Source organism: Maniola hyperantus, chromosome 18 (assembly GCF_902806685.2).
Source record: "Maniola hyperantus chromosome 18, iAphHyp1.2, whole genome shotgun sequence".
Taxonomy (NCBI): domain Eukaryota; kingdom Metazoa; phylum Arthropoda; class Insecta; order Lepidoptera; family Nymphalidae; genus Maniola; species Maniola hyperantus.
This window is the reverse complement of record NC_048553.1, coordinates 6,370,605-6,387,155: the sequence shown is the minus strand read 5'-3', so window position 1 is coordinate 6,387,155 and position 16,551 is coordinate 6,370,605. Positions and strand designations below refer to the sequence as shown.

At 37.7% G+C, this 16,551-nt stretch overlaps 1 long non-coding RNA gene and 1 pseudogene across 1 annotated transcript; both read left to right on the top strand.

Annotated features, from left to right (window-relative positions):
- Positions 1-16,551, top strand: part of LOC117990834 (uncharacterized) — a 38,315-nt pseudogene that overhangs the window by 4,804 nt on the left and 16,960 nt on the right.
- LOC138403577 (uncharacterized) lies at positions 12,434-14,067 on the top strand. Its single transcript, XR_011237835.1, has 2 exons — positions 12,434-12,542; positions 13,445-14,067. It is a non-coding gene; the product is annotated as an uncharacterized lncRNA (long non-coding RNA).

The following is a 16,551-nucleotide window of genomic DNA, read 5'->3' as shown; positions in this document are numbered from 1 at the left end:
TAGATCATCACTAAAGCTATGTATAATTTATATCAAAAATTTCATATTTTCAGATGGTGTACAAAAATTATCCACCCCAAAATTGACGGGAGCTCCTGGTATGGTTATAGATTTAGACAGTACTGATCCACTGGCCTCAAAACAGTTAACTGGAGTAGACCTTTTAAAAGAGAGATTTACATATTTTGCTAAACTAAACTTATTTGAAGACATGGAAAAGGATAGAGAGAAAAAGTAAGTGTTGCTTTGGTTTAATAGTGCTGAGTTGTACACAAAGCTTAAGGGGAAAGGAAGTGTCAAATCGCGAAAATGCTGTAAATTTGAAGAAAAAGATTTTCTTTCCTAAAGCATTAATAGCTATTAAATACATGTAATAAAAAACTTCAATTTGTGAAGATCATAATGACCTATATCACATTTGTTCAAATTATCCCGTTTTTTGAAGAATTGATGTTGAAAACATTGCTATGATCAACTTGTTTTGTTGTTTTTTTCTTTAACGGCTAAACGTGTTAAATTCAAACCATCACAAAACAATATGTTTAGGTTATCTTATCATTTTAAATTATTGGTTTTAAACTAAATGTTTTTCATTTCTTAAATAATCTAAAACGAACGGAAATTATTCATTTTCTTGCAGGCGCTAAATGCCGTCAGTATTTGCAGTAGCCTTTTGGCTGTCATGGCGGGTGGAGCTGCGCGCCACCATTTCTTCGTAAAATTACGCTATAAACTTATTATTTTTGAATGAAAGTTGTGTTTATATGTACTGGTAATGGTTGAATAATAAAATAGGGATTTATTTATCTCAAAATGTAGCATGCTCACTACTCAAATTTATTTTAAAATTATCGTAGTATTACGTACTAGTTGTGAGGTTGCCATAGATTATGTTGACAGACAGTAATATTTTCTAAGTAAGTATTATACCTATGTGTCAGATCCATATTTGAATTTCATTTCATTTAATTTCATTTCATTTCAAGTGGCAATGAGCGCTCGTAATTCGAAAAGCCAATATATATTTACAAAATACAATCCCAATTCCCAAGGTACTGGAATGGCGACCTCGCACCTGAAAGCGCAGCGTTAGAAGACCCCCTCTAGGTGGACAGACGAATCAAACGAGTCACAGGGAGCCGCTCGATTCAGGCGGTGAAAGACTGTGCCATGAGGAAGACCTTATTAGAGACCTATGTCCAACAGTGGACGTCTGTCGGTTGATGATGATGATGATGATGATGATTATGCCTTTCTTCTTCTTCTTAAATTTTGAAAAAAATAATAATTTGAAAGCATCTGGCATAACCTGTTAACTTGAAGCCTTAATAATAATTATTAAGGCTATTTCAAATTAAAATGATATTTAAAACTAGATGATGCCCGCGACTTCGTCCGCGTGGATTTGGGTTTTTTAAAATCCCCTGGGAACTCTTGCGAGATAAAAAGTAGCCTAAGTAGCCTTCTCTGGAATATAAGCTGACTCTGTACTAAATTTCATCAAAATCGGTTAAACTGTTGGGCCGTGAAAAGCTAGCAGACAGACAGACAGACACACTTTCGCATTTATACTATTAGTATGGATTATAAGAAAAAGATTTATTGCCTCTCAGCCCTCTGAGAGACGTTAGGTTAAGTGAACACGAATTATGACAGTTCTGTGTTCTAGCGTAAGCTTTAGGTCTTCTGATAGCGTCAACAGTGACATTTCGGCTGCCTAAAATCCAAACCCTGTAAACGACATCAGACGAGATCGCAGGGAGATAATTTAATTTATTTTATTTTAAGACTAAGTATTTTCAGTAGATTGTCTAGTAGTTAGACTTTGTTAAATAATGCAGAAAAAACATTATTGTATGCAAAGTATTTTCCTTGCAAACATTTAACATGTACCTATAGTACGTGACAGGTCGAGATGGCAATCGGGGTGGGGACGTCACCCGCGCTATCACGCACCGGGTTAGCGTGGGGGCTGTGCGGGTGTGCGGGCCTTATACCCCGATTTCCATCTGTCATTTTCTCATCATTCATCTCGCGTACTATAGAGCTTATTGCCTTTCCTATTCTTACTTTTAATGCATTATTAAACGTCTTTACTGTTTTGATTTGGATTTTAGATCATGGGTTATGTTTTTAAAATGGTCACAGCGACTTACTAGGCTTTGAATTGGTTTTCTCATTGTATAAGGTGCACTTACTATATATAGCCTGCGACAGGTTGAGAGGGTAATCGGGATATGGCAAGGGGACGCGCCGTACACCCGCACGTCATAAGGCGCACGACTGCACCTGGTTAGCGCAGGAGCTGTGCGGGTATACGAGGCGTTCCCTCCCCGATTACCATTTTTTCAACCTGTCGCGTACTGTAGGTTTAGACTTTAGAGGTATCAAAATTTCTGTTATATGGAAAACCAGAGGATGCCCGCGACTTCGTCTGCGTGGATTTAGGTTTTTAAAATCCTGTGGGAACTCTTTGATTTTCCGAAATAAAAAGTAGCCTATGTCCTTCCCCGGGATGCAAGCTATCGCTGTACCAAATTTCGTCAAAATTGGTTGAACGGATGGGCCTTGAAAGGCTAGCAGACAGACAGACAGACCGACGGACGGACAGACAGACAGACCGACGGACGGACAGACAGACACACTTTCGCATTTATAATATTAAGTAGGTATGGAGTATGGATATGGATGTGGAAGTATAGATTTTAATGCTGTTTTCCTTACAGTAATGGGAGATACTATTGAAGTAAAAATTATGACATAAGATAACGATTTTTCAAAAAATGTCATTTACTGGGTTTCGATATGGGGCGGTCGGTTTAATCAGGTTCTAGGGTAAAAGACTCAAGTGAATGAACAAATCACAGGTTTTTACCATAAATAAAAACTACCAGGAATTAAACCAGCTGATACAAATTTTTATGAATAAGAGTTTTTAAGGGTTTCCGTACCATAATCGTAAAAACCAGCCAAGTGCGAATCAGACTCGCGCACTAAGGGTTCCGTACTTCAATCGTATTTTATCGACATTTTGCACGATAAATCAAATACTACTTACTAGATCTCGTTCAAACCAATTTTCGGTGAAAGCAAACTTTCATGGTAATATCATCATATTTTTTTTTTTTGTTTCATCATTCTAGTATTTTAGAAGTAACAGGGGGACACACACACACACACACACATTTTACCACTTTGGAAGTGTCACGCAAACTATTCAGTTTGGAAAAAAATTATATTAGAAACTTCAATTTCATTTTTAAAGACCTATCCATAGATAACCCACACGTATGGGTTTGATGAAAAAAAATTATTCAGTTTCAGTTCTAAGCATGGGGACCCCCCAAAATTTACTGTTTTTTTCTATTTTTGTGTGAAAATCTTAGTGCGGTTCACAGCATACGTCTACTTACCAAGTTTCAACAGTATAGCTCCTATAGTTTCGTAAAAAAGTGGCTGTGACATACGGACGGATAGACAGACAGACATGACGAATCTATAAGGGTTCCGTTTTTTGCCATTTGGCTACGGAACCCTAAAAATGGAACCCTTATGGTTCGATTTGCTCCGTCCTTCCGTCTGTTTGTCTATCACAGTCGATTATTTCCGTAAGAGTCGGTTTCCACTTGTCGGTTGTCGGGCCCGGATTTTAATCGGATGTTCCAGTGGCAGAACATTTTATATGATGCACGCTTGACTAAAACCGATTTTGTGTTGGCGCCGACAAGAAATGTCGGGTGTTTTGCCAGCCCTCTACGTTCGGAATAAAATCGTGTCGGATTTTGCTCGCCTATGAGTAAGTATGACGCTGTTTACAAAGGTCCTAAGTGACTTATAAACTACTAGGTGATGCCTGCGACTTCGTCTGCGTAGAATTAGGTTGTTTAAAAATCAATCGTCAACTGTAGGTGTTACAATTGACGGTATACGACAAACATTTACTACTTTTGCCTCTATTCTCTCTCTCCCTCAGTCGAGTTTTTTTTTGTTTTTTGATCTTTAATATAGAAGGAAAACGTGACTGACTGACTGACTGACTGACTGACTGATCTATCAATGCACAGCTCAAACTAATGGACGGATCGGGCTGAAATTTGGCATGCTGATAGCTATTACAACTAGGCGACGATAGGTATATACCTATCGTCGTCGTAGTCGAGTAATATATATTACTATTATGGATTGTATATATATTGATATTTATAATAGATATGTATATGTATGATAGTTATGTATGTATTACTGAAATAGTTAGGTACTTATTAATTAATTATATTATATTGTTTTATACTACTTCATTTTTCTGTATTGCGTGTAAGTACTATCCAACACACCTAGTTTCTCCTTTCACCAAAGGTTGCCTGGTAGATTGCTGTGAGCAATAAGGCCGCCTTTGCATACAATCTTTTTTTCGTTTTAGTTTCTTTGTCATGTTATGTAATATTTTTTATGTGCAATAAAGTATTTCTATCTATCTACGACGTAGGCATCCGCTAAGAAAGGATTTTTTGAAAATTCAACTCCTAAGGGGGTGAAATAGGTGTTTGAAATTTATGTAGTCTACGCGGACGTAGTCGCGAGCATAAGCTAGTCTTATATAAATTCTATTTGTGAAACTTGTCATCAGCTTCAATTTTCTTCTGTTCTTATCAATTTACTTTTCCAATTAGCTGTAAGTTTTCCTGTTAAATAAAAAAATATAAGTATAACAATAATTAATACCGCGCATTATTTTTGCTCTTTTTGATTATTAAATAATTTATGACTATAATATAGATTCACAAAATAATAAAAAAATACTAAATGATGCCCGCGATTTCGTGGGCGTGGATTTAGGCTTTTTGAAAATCCCGTGGGAACTCTCTAATTTTACGGGTTAAAAATTAGCCTTAGCAGACAGACAGATACACTTTCGCATTTAGTAACCAACTTCCAAAAAGGAGATGGTTTTCAATTCGGCCCGTTTTTTTAAATGTATGTACACCGATTTTTTCGAGGTTTCGTATTCGTTCATTTACTGGAGTCCTTTACCCTAGTACGTTAAAGTACTAAAAGTGCGTGTTAGTAATTAGTATCAGCTGATCAAATGTCAATAAATTGCGCCAAAACCAAACGCCAAAACAAAAATTGCTAGTTTCAAGGTGAAACGGCAACTGTCATTAGCGAATGCAATGGCCTTAAACTAAATTGATAGGTCTAACAGTAGTGTCATCCATTTCTGTGTACATAATATGGAAAAGACAACACTACTATAAGACCTAGCTTTGTTTAAAACTATCATCACCAATATCACATTGAATTTACTATCACCATGATAATAATAATTTTGTTTTCTTGCTATAAAGATTCAAACCAGGCATTCAGCATCTTAAACTTAAACAAGAATTGGAGGAACAAATAGCGGAACAGCGATCAATGGAATGGGAAAAACGTCTTGAAGAAGAGAAACGTCTTAAGTCTGAAATTAATGACCATTTATCAGATGACGATATAGAAAAGCTTGAAGCTAAGTTAGAAGAGATTAACGAAAAAGTGGATGGTGAGAAAGTTGATAATGAAAGTTCTGAAGGCGAAGAAGAGCCTATAGAAGATGATATAATATTGGAAGATAAACCAAAAAAGCGAAATCCGATGGTTGATGATGAAGCCGAGGAATCCGAATGTGATGAAGGAATTCCTGTTGATAATGTTGAACAAGACGTTGAAATGAACCATGGTGAAGCTGACGATGGTGATGAAGCAGATTTAGAAGATGGTGGCGATGATGATGAAACTAGTGATAGTTCTTCGGAATCTGAAGAGGAATGTGAAAGTAAACCTAGAAAAGGCAGAATATTGAAGGCTTTTGAGGACTCCGATGACGAATCTGCTGTTGTAGATAATCCACTTAAAGAAGCAAATAGTAAGATGACAGAAAATATAGTTAATTTAGTCACGTCTAAGAAACTTCAGGACAGCGAAGCTATTAAAGATAGTCAAGGTAAGTACAACGTAATATAAGAAGTTTATTAACATCCTCAGAATTCAATAGTATATTTAAAAATATCAATCTTCTAATTTACAAAAAATATTTTTTGTTATCTGTGTGTTTGCGCATGGTTAATCCGATTGAGTTGAAACTTTGCACAGTTTATTGACATGGGTAATTGACTCCAATTTTTTATTACTTTATTATAATCTAGCGAGTAAACTAAGTCGCGAGCATAAGCTAGTTAAAATATAAGATTAAAGATCAAAGATGCCATATTATATATACCTTCACGTTAATTTTCTTTCAGATGATGAATTGCAGTTAGCTCAAGGAAACAAGTCTTCCGAAGATTTGTTCAGCACCCAAGAATCTGATAAACCGAATGCAGTGGTAGCTGCTTTAACTAAAAATAGTGAAGATAATGCAAGCACTGATTTGGGCACTCAGACCTTTTCAATTTTAAATTCATTAGGACCTAATCAAACATTACATATGAACTCACAGGATAAAACACATGTTCGTAGAACACAGACCCTAGGCGATGTAAGTGCTATGAGTAGAATTACCATTAGGTTTTGTAATCCTTTTTTTCACTGTCCCAACTGCAATGGGTATTTATCTATAGTCTATACATAAGTGACTATGTATCTATTCTTCTTCTTCTCATTCATTTATTTCAATTACTAGATGATATCTCCGACTTCGTCCGCGTGGATTTAGGTTTTAAAAAACCCGTGGGAACTCTTTGATTTTCCGGGATAAAAGTTCTTGTCCTTCCCCAGGATGCAAGCTATCTTTGTACCAAATTTTATCAAAATCGCTTGAACGGATGGGCCTTTAAATTCTAGGCTAGACATAGACAGACAGACACACTTTCGCATTTATAATATTACTAGATGATGCCCACGGCTTGGGATTGAGGATGTTTAAATTATTTTTTTGGGATAAAAGTACCCTATATCCTTCCCCGGGATCCAAGATATCCCTGTACCAAATTTGGTCAAAATCAGTTTTACAGATGGGCTGTGAAAAGCTAGCAGATAGACAGACAGACACACTTTCGCATTTATAATAGATATTATGTATGTGTTTGTTGTGAGTATGGATATGGATGATGAAAGTTCTCTTTTTCAGGACTTGAACTTATTAGTAGGAGTGTGTCCCGATATAGCTGACAATCTTGTGACAACACAAAATGCCCCACAACAATTTTCACAAACCCAAGAAATCGGTGATGACGTTGTAGCATTATGTACTGGAAAATTTTACGACAACCAATTCTTAGTGCTAGATAAACCAACCACGTTTAATTCTCCAGCAAAACTTCTAGAAAGTTCCCAATCACAAGAGTTTGGTGACGATGTAGCTGCACTTTGTACTGGAAAATTCTATGATAACCCTTTCGTATCACAATATAGTGATAATAGTGATATCAACAAATTGGAAACTTTAAAGACAACTCAAAAACCAAAAGAAGATAAAGATTTAGTAAATCCAAACGATGAAAAGGAACCGGAATTAAACTCGAAAAATGTTGAGAAAACTATTTTAAATTCAATACTTGAAGAGCTAGATGGACCAGAATTTGAGGAACCTAAAAATAGATATTTTGCAAGTGATACTCCAACAGATAAAACGAATGTAGGCTACAGTCAGATAAAGAAGAAATTAGTGATTGATTCCGATGATGAAATGAATGACTGTCCTTCTCAGAAGAAAAATAAGAAGCAAAGGAAGAGGAAAGCAGAAGACAGAGCGTTGCAGATATCAGGTACGTAACAGACAAGAGTTCAAACATCAGCGGGGTGATTCGCTAACTCAGGGCTCAACACTGAGTGGAAAATCACGGAGCGGTTTTCACCCGTGCCCGCCGCGGTTGCGGGAGAGCTGTCTTATTCCTAAACTTACGAGACCGTTTGCCCGGCCGCGGTTGCGACCATCGCCCGCAAACTGAGCGGGCGATGATGGCGACGAAGTCACGGGCATCATCTAGTACTATATAATTAATTTTAAAGACTTCACTTTTTTATCTACAAATATCCAAAACGCATGATACCGTATCCGCCATGTTAATTCCGACTGTGACGTCACATGGATTGAAATTGTAATTATTTCACTAAGGAAACACCTTACCAATCCGTGTTACGTCATGATAGCTCATGGACCTAAAAAGATGGCGGGTAGCGTTTTCGCGGCGAAATTTGAAATACATTTTATTGCACTTATCGATCAAATAATTTTTTTGAAATTTTCTAGTGCTATAATAAATCTAGTGCTATCCTTATGAAAAGGCTATATAATTTAGATCTGCCAATTTAGTTCAGTTTAGATATTGTGTGCAAACATTATCACACATGATTTCTCTAAATCCTATGTGAGTACAACTGCCAGCAAGTCTGCCGTGCATGGCCTACGTCAAAGGGAGGTAGTTTATTATCACTTTAGGATCAAATTAAGACACTTTTCAAAAAAAGGGTAAAACACCCCATTCTGTTACAATTTGATTTCAATACTATTTTTATATTTAAGATGATGATGAAGAAGAAGAAGTGCTAGATGAAGAACAGAGTGATATTGAGTCTGATATCAATGAAGAGGAAGAAAGGATTGTAGAATATGATTCAGAGGAAAACGAGGTAAGTTTTACATACTTTCCAATTATAGTAATAAGTAGGCAGTGTTTAAAACTGTTGCTGTCACTTTGAAAATTCAACCCCTAAGGAGGTGAAATAGGGGTTTGAATTTTGTCAGTGTAGTCCACGTGGACGAAGTCGCGAGCATAAGCTAGTAAATAAATAAAAAAACTTGCGTTGCAGGTGGAAGTGCAACAAAAATCATTAAAGAAGAAGCGTGTAGGGGCATTCTTCGAGAACGAAGCCGAACTAACTTCGGAAGACGAATGGGTGGGCTCGGGAGACGAAGATGAGAGGGGATTGGATAGGATGGAGCGTGAGGAGGGGGATGACGAGACCTTCCACCAAGGACAGTTGCAGAGGGAGCTTGGACAGATTCACATGTGAGTAGACCTAGGAATAAGATACACAAACAGAAGATGAATAGGTGGGCTCGGGAGACGAAGATGAGAGAGGACTGGATAGGATGGAGCGTGAGGAGGGGGATGACGAGACCTTCCACCAAGGACAGTTGCAGAGGGAGCTTGGACAGATTCATATGTGAGTAGACTTAGGAATAAGACACACACACAGAAGATGAATGGGTGGGCTCGGGAGACGAAGATGAGAGAGTACTGGATAGGATGGTGCATGAGGAGGGGGATGACGAGACCTTCCACCAAGGACAGTTGCAGAGGGAGCTTGGACAGATTCATATGTGAGTACATACACACAGAAGATGAATAGGTGGGCTCGGGAGACGAAGATGAGAGAGTACTGGATAGATGGAGCATGACGAGACCTTCCACCAAGGACAGTTGCAGAGCGAGCTTGGACAGATTCACATGTGAGTAGACTTCCCTATCCATAATTATAAATGCAAAAGTGTGTTTGTTTGTAGATATGTCCTGCAATCATGTCGCTACGGATCGACGTGATTTTTGTATGGGTATAGTTAAAAACCTGGAAAGTGACGTAGGCTACTTTAATCCTGGAAAATCAAAAAGTTCCCACAGGATTTTTAAAATAGCTAAATCCAGGCGGACAAAGTCGTGAGCATAAGCTAGTTAAAAATAACGGTAGAAGGACAAACCAACAAACAAGCACTCTATTGCAATTATAATATGGGTAGTTATTCTTTATGATATTATTGTGTTTAGGACCCTACGTTACTTTTTTTTATTATTATTATTATTATTACAGGTCAACTCCTAATGTAGGTCCACTGGTAAATGTTTATGTTATGTACAAGTAAGCAAGTATAATATACACCTAGCTAGTCACTTATCACCATGACTTGTAATTTGTAATGAGGAAGTTTCAGGGCAACGTTCGATAAAATTTTCATAAATGGCGCTAAATACTACCACTACTATGATCTATGCTTTAAATTTTTAAATTTAAATCGAATGAAAAATTAATTAATTACTTCTATTATAGTTCACAGATTTTGTGGGGAAGAACATAAGGAAAATTGGCAGTGCACGCTAGCTCTTACTCTTCATCTATGAAAACTTTATCGAACGTTGCCCTGAAACTTCCTCATTGTACTAATAACTTATACTTTGTACCAATACTTTTTTGAATAATAAACGATTATTCTTACTAGGGCGGGAGGTACTGGACCAGGATAAGCGAGAAGTGCGAATGATACAAGAGCTGTTGTTTGAGGACGGTGACCTTGGTGACGGGCATCGGCAACGGAAGTTCAGATGGAGAAATGCAGGTAATCATTCTTCTTCTTCTTCTCAATCGTTCCATCTCTTGACAGAGTGGTCGGGCTATGAATTCTTCACTGCTGCCGTGCGATCTCCCTCCAGTGACTTCTGTTGTGCTCAGGTTAATCATAGTTTTACCTTTTCTTACTTAGCTTGGACTGGTTAGTATTTATATGAGAAGCGAACTACGCTTGTATGGGAAAGCGGGGACTCGCGCCTAGGGAAACTTCTTTTAATTCATAAAGCGAAATCAATACCCTTATTATAAATGCGAAAGTGTGTTTGTTTGTTGGTTTGTCCTTCAATCACGTCGCAACGGTGCAACGGATTGACGTGATTTTTTGCATGGGTATTGGGTATAGATAAAGACCTGGAGAGTGAAATACTTTTTATACGGGAAAATCAAAGAGTTCCTACGGGATTTTCAAAAACCAAATTCCACGCGGACGAAGTCGCGGGCATCAGCTAGTATTGGATATTTTCAACTCTGTTAGGCGCGAATTAGGCAGAAGAGGCGTAAGGTAAATGCGCGGCGTAGGGGCAGCGCAAATATGCTGCCGTTCAAAACTTATTCATACATAAATTTATGTAATCGACGCGTCGGTGAATTATACTCAAACGGCGCAACGCAGGCATGCCGCTTCGCAGCCTGCGTTATTCGTTCCACGGCCGCGACGCACCTTACCTTATGCCTCATCTGTGTAAATCGCGCCTTAGCGTACCATATGCGCTACCATTTTGCCCACAGAATATAAAATATATTGAAATCTGATGAAAATATTACAGATGGAGAAGAAGAAACAGGTACGAATCCAGATGAAGTTTGGATACGCAAGAAGAGAGAATTTGAGTCAGAGGAACAGTGGAGAAAGGTAGAGGCACGAAAGGGAAATGTTTTTAAGGAAATTGGTAAGTAATGCCTTTGTCACATCACAGACCACCACCTATAGACGCCTAATAGCCGGACACCCCCGATCGCCAAGGTTAGGCAGTTGCTTAGCATAAAAGTCGGTCAACATTGAAGTATTTGAGCGCATGAAGATGATCGAAGCGACGAATCGTACCGTTTATGTGGCCTTAAGCCTAGTTAAGCGCGTAGACTAAAACATGTTTAAAATAAACTTTTATTCAATTCCATCAAGAAAAGGATGAAGAAATTCTAGACATAAGTATAAATAGGACGGCAATTATCAAAGCGAACCTTTGCTCTAGAATATGTCCCTATGTTGCACTCTGAAAGTAAGGTGACATGACTGAAAAAGATGCACTGCAGTTACAGAGAAGAACCCTGCTAAGAGATACCCAGTCCTAAAAAGTCTTTCACGATATTTCAGGTACCTACTTGATTTTATTGTAGTTTGTATTTATTATTTTCTTACAAACTAGATAGAAAAATAATTAAATATGTACCTACTTAGACACTAATTGTAATTATGTATTTTGGAATAAATGGCTTATTTATTTATTAATTTATTTATAGACTTTTTAACACCATACTTTGTAGCCCAAAAGCACTAGATTAAACGGAGACGGGTGTTGTCAATGCTCAGCCCGAATAGACTATAATCTGTGTAAGGGGCTGACTAAAATCATCAGCCTTACAAGACTAATTTGTTTTTAGGACTTAAAAAAACCTACATTAAAATAATATCTACATTCAATTTAACATAATATACATTTTACATTATATTTAATCACAATACAACCAAGTAACTTATGCTTTCTAAATACGAGACTAAAAAGTTTCAAATTTTTTCTAAGCAAGCATGCGCAATTTGAGGCTACGTCTGATTGCAGTCAACGCTAGTCTATAAATTTTAAAAAGGCCTATTTTAAAATAAACAGAGTAATCGATGAATTATACTATATTGATGTTTAAATTAATTTTCAGCAAAAACTACCACGGTTCGTTATTGACCCCGGTCGCGGCGCGCTCGCTCGACTAGCCGCGCTCGGCTACCCCACTGGCGGCAGACAACGTCGACGCACCGAAAGTCGTCACCTCGACCAATAGACGCAACTTCGTCTTCACTGCTTTGTCGCAAAATGAAAAGCCAAAGGTAAACTAAAAAACTCTCTTTGCATCCGCTATAAAACTACCACAGTTCGTTACTGACTCGCGGCCGGGCCACGCTCGCTACCCCATTGGCGACAGACAACGACGACGCACCGAAAGTCGTCACCTCGACCAATAGACGCAACTTCGTCTTCACTGCTTTGTCGCAAAATGAAAAGCCAAAGGTAAACTAAAAAAACTCTCTTTGCATCCGCTATAAAACTACCACAGTTCGTTACTGACTCGCGGCCGGGCCACGACGCTCGCTATCCCATTGGCGACAGACAACGACGACGCACCGAAAGTCGTCACCATCGATCAATAGACGCAACTTCGTCTTCACTGCTTTGTCGCAAAATGAAAAGCCAAGGTAAACTAAAAAAACTCTCTTTGCATCCGCTATAAAACTACCACAGTTCGTTACTGACTACGCGGCCGGGCCACGCTCGCTATTCCATTGGCGACAGACAACGACGACGCACCGAAAGTCGTCACCTCGACCAATAGACGCAACTTCGTCTTCACTGCTTTGTCGCAAAATGAAAAAGCCAAAAGGTAAACTAAAAAACTCTCTTTGCATCCGCTATAAAACTACCACAGTTCGTTACTGACTCGCGGCTGGGCCACGCTCGCTACCCCATTGGCGACAGGCAACGTCGACACGCCGAAAGTCGTCATGTCGACCAATAGACGCAACTTCGTCTTCACTGCTTTCTCGCAGGACGAAAAGCCAAAGGTACAACAAGCTCTCTACAACCTGCAATAAAAAAAAATACAGTTCGTTACTGACCCGCGGTCGAGGCATCCCATAAAACATGCAAAACTGTTTCTTTGAAATATAAAATACATACCCGGCAGGAAATACTGTACAATCGACCCTATAAAAAGGAGATAGCGGTTTCGTAGAGCGTTGTCCTTGTCGTTGAGACCGGGGACAAAACGTCACATATGTATGAGTGACAGAGAGAACGCTCTACGAAGCGAAATCTCTTTCTAAGGTGAGGTGTACAATATTCCTGCGGGGTACTGTATATATCATAATGTATAATTATATGAATATTTATGTAATTATATGTTTTGATTAAAGGTAACCAAACGCAAGGTGGATACAAATGCAAATACTCCTAGACAAGTGAAGAAAATGAAGACTGAAGAGCCTAATAAGCATTATAAGAGTATTTTATTAAATCATTTAAAGAGTTGATAAAATTTGAAAGCCATTTTATGGATTTGACAAATCTTTGGATTGTATAATAAATATTTATGCTTAAGTAAATGTTGTTTTACGCAAGACTAATTCTTAGAATTGTAAAAGTTTCATCAAAATCTATTTAGTTGCTTCAGTTCTAAACAGAACTATCAACCTGTAGGCCTAGCACCGAAGTTTGACAGATAAAGGTGACGATCGCAATCGTTTTTTATTTCGGACACTTTTCCGTTATTGGTTATAACTTATAATGCATTGTTGTAGCAAGAATACCTTAAATTCAGCTAATGTTGTAATTGAGATTATTGCAATGGTGATAATCGCTATTTCCGTGTTCATCCCCGGTTTTTTCCATTGATAAAATTTTCAAAATTGGGACACAGGTCGGTTCCACTTATGTATACCTACCCTTTTATAACATAGCTTCAGTCTGTATTTTATATAATAAGAATAACATTTTATATAAGAAGAAAATATAATTAACACATACTAATTGCAAACGATTGTTGAGTTTTATTCAATTTATTTACTAGATTAAATGGTTGTGAGAGGAAATATTGTACATCGACCTTTAGTAGAAGATAGCGGACTCGTAGAGCTATCTAACGTTGAAACCGACAAAACGTTGCATAGGTATGAGTGACAGAGCAAGGCTCTATAAAGCCGAAATCTCAGTCTAAATATGTCTGTGCAATATTCTTGCCGGCTACTGTAGGTACGCTAAAAAAACTAGTAACTTATGTTCTACACACCAGCTAAAGTCTTGCAGCAGCGATTCAAATAATAGCAATCGAGCCTGCTGATCTGTTCTTAAGGCTAGACTACACCCAGCGCATCAGGTAATAGAGCAATAACCAGATTAATTGAAAAAATAAAACCGGCCAAGTGCGAGTCAGGCTCGCGCAATGAGAGTTCCGTACTACGTCTTATTTTTTCGAAATTTTGCACGATATTAAAAAGCTATGATGCATAAAAATAGATAAAAATCTTTTTCAGAATGCACAGGTGAAGCCCTTTCATATGATACCCCACTTGATATAGTTATCTTACTTCGAAGTTGAAAATACTAATTATTAGTTAATGACCACAATTAATTTTTTTGTGTGATCCAACCCTAAATTCACGGTTTTCAGATTTTCCCCGAAGTCACTATAAGACCTACCTACCTGCCAAATTTCATGATTCTAGGTCAACGGTAAGTACCCTGTAGGTATTCTTGACAGACAGACAACAAAGTGATCCTATAAGGGTTCCGTTTTTCCTTATTGATGGTACGGAACCCTAAAAAGTCGGAACACATATTTAAGATAGGGTTCCGCCGTCATGTTTATGCTACGTGTGTTAATGTGTGTATGTACTAAACCAACCAAAAAGAATCTGAGACAAGCTATTTTTGTTGTGAATTTTTTTTGTCACTGTTTGCCCAGAAAGTGAAAGTAGGTACACACCACCGACGCGACCGTATCATCTGCATCGGACTATAGGGTTATAGCTGATCAACTATCAGATATCAACTAGATCCTTGTAATCCTACGAATCCTAAGAGATGAGAATGGTTATCTTGGAAATTTCAAAATTTTAGGGTTCCGTACGTCCGTACGTTCCATAAAAAAATGACCTTTATAGGATCAATTCTTAGTCTGTCTGTCTGTCATAGCCAATTAGCTCCAAATCTAGGACCGATTAAGTTGTAATTTGGTACACATTATAGTGACCGGACACGGACGTGTAACCATAATATATATCCGTGCGTGTAACGTAAATATAGTCCGTACAAAATGACTCCTTCCTCACGCGCCATTTTACCTTTTACTTCACGACTCACGTACCATTGTGTGACATATCAAAGAAAGGGCTTGTTGTGAACAAGTTAAGATTTAAGGTCACAAGTATATGTATTTTTATAATTTTAAAATACCTTAATAGATTTAACGTACCTACCGTACATAACTACGTTTAACGTTATTTTAATTTAGAGAATCGATGAATCTTGACCATTCCATCTCCTCGCGGAAATTATAGAGCTTAAATTTTTTTGGGAAAATATACAAAATTACAAAATAGTTCTTTACTTTTAGATTACAGGAAACACTATAGAATTGTAACTACCTAATGGTCTAAGAATATCATGATAAATTTCTTTGTGCGTACAAACTTACATAAATTCATCGTACAGAACCCCATTCTCGTGTGTTCAACTCGCACTCGTAAATAATAATTATTATTACAATGCATTCACCATCAAATCACAATGTTAGAAACTTTGAAAAATTTCTGAAGTTACCCGCCACCACAAATAAATTTTTCAGTTAAATGGTTAAATGCAACTGGCAATATTTGAATTTAAAAAGAATTGTTTTGTTGGATGCACTGACAATCGGCTACATCCTTCCGCTCTTTTATCTCAGTCTCTCGTTTGATGACTGCACCCATCCTGCTCACTCCCGAGCTCACCCGCGCGTCTTTCAGTCCGCCGAGTTCTCTTGTCTGTTCGACTTCAATCAATGCTTTTTTTTCTGTGGTGCGGGATAGCAGTGTGGCGTGAAACAAATTTCTAGTCAAATAAAAATACTAAACTCTTTCGAAGTACACCTGACAAAGGTAGTACTTAATTAAAATGGCGAATGAAAATAAAGAACTAAGTGACATCGTAAAGAAATGCAAAATCTTGCTTTTGGACATCGAGGGGACAACAACATCGATCAGCTTTGTTAAGGTAGGTCTATATGGCTGACCGGCCGGTGTTTTGTTTAAACACGTGATAGTTTTATATATTTTCTTTTTAGGATTATTTTTTGTATTTCAATTGTATTTTTCATCTTGTAAAGATCACGCCAAAATTCCTAGTTTTATCTTTATTGAGAAATGCAAAATGGTCGCGTTTTCGGATTCGCAACATGGAGGACAAAATCAAAATGGTACCTTCTCCATACTCCTTCAAAATTCATTATTGTATAAGATAATGCCTGATGAATCGTGACTAGATA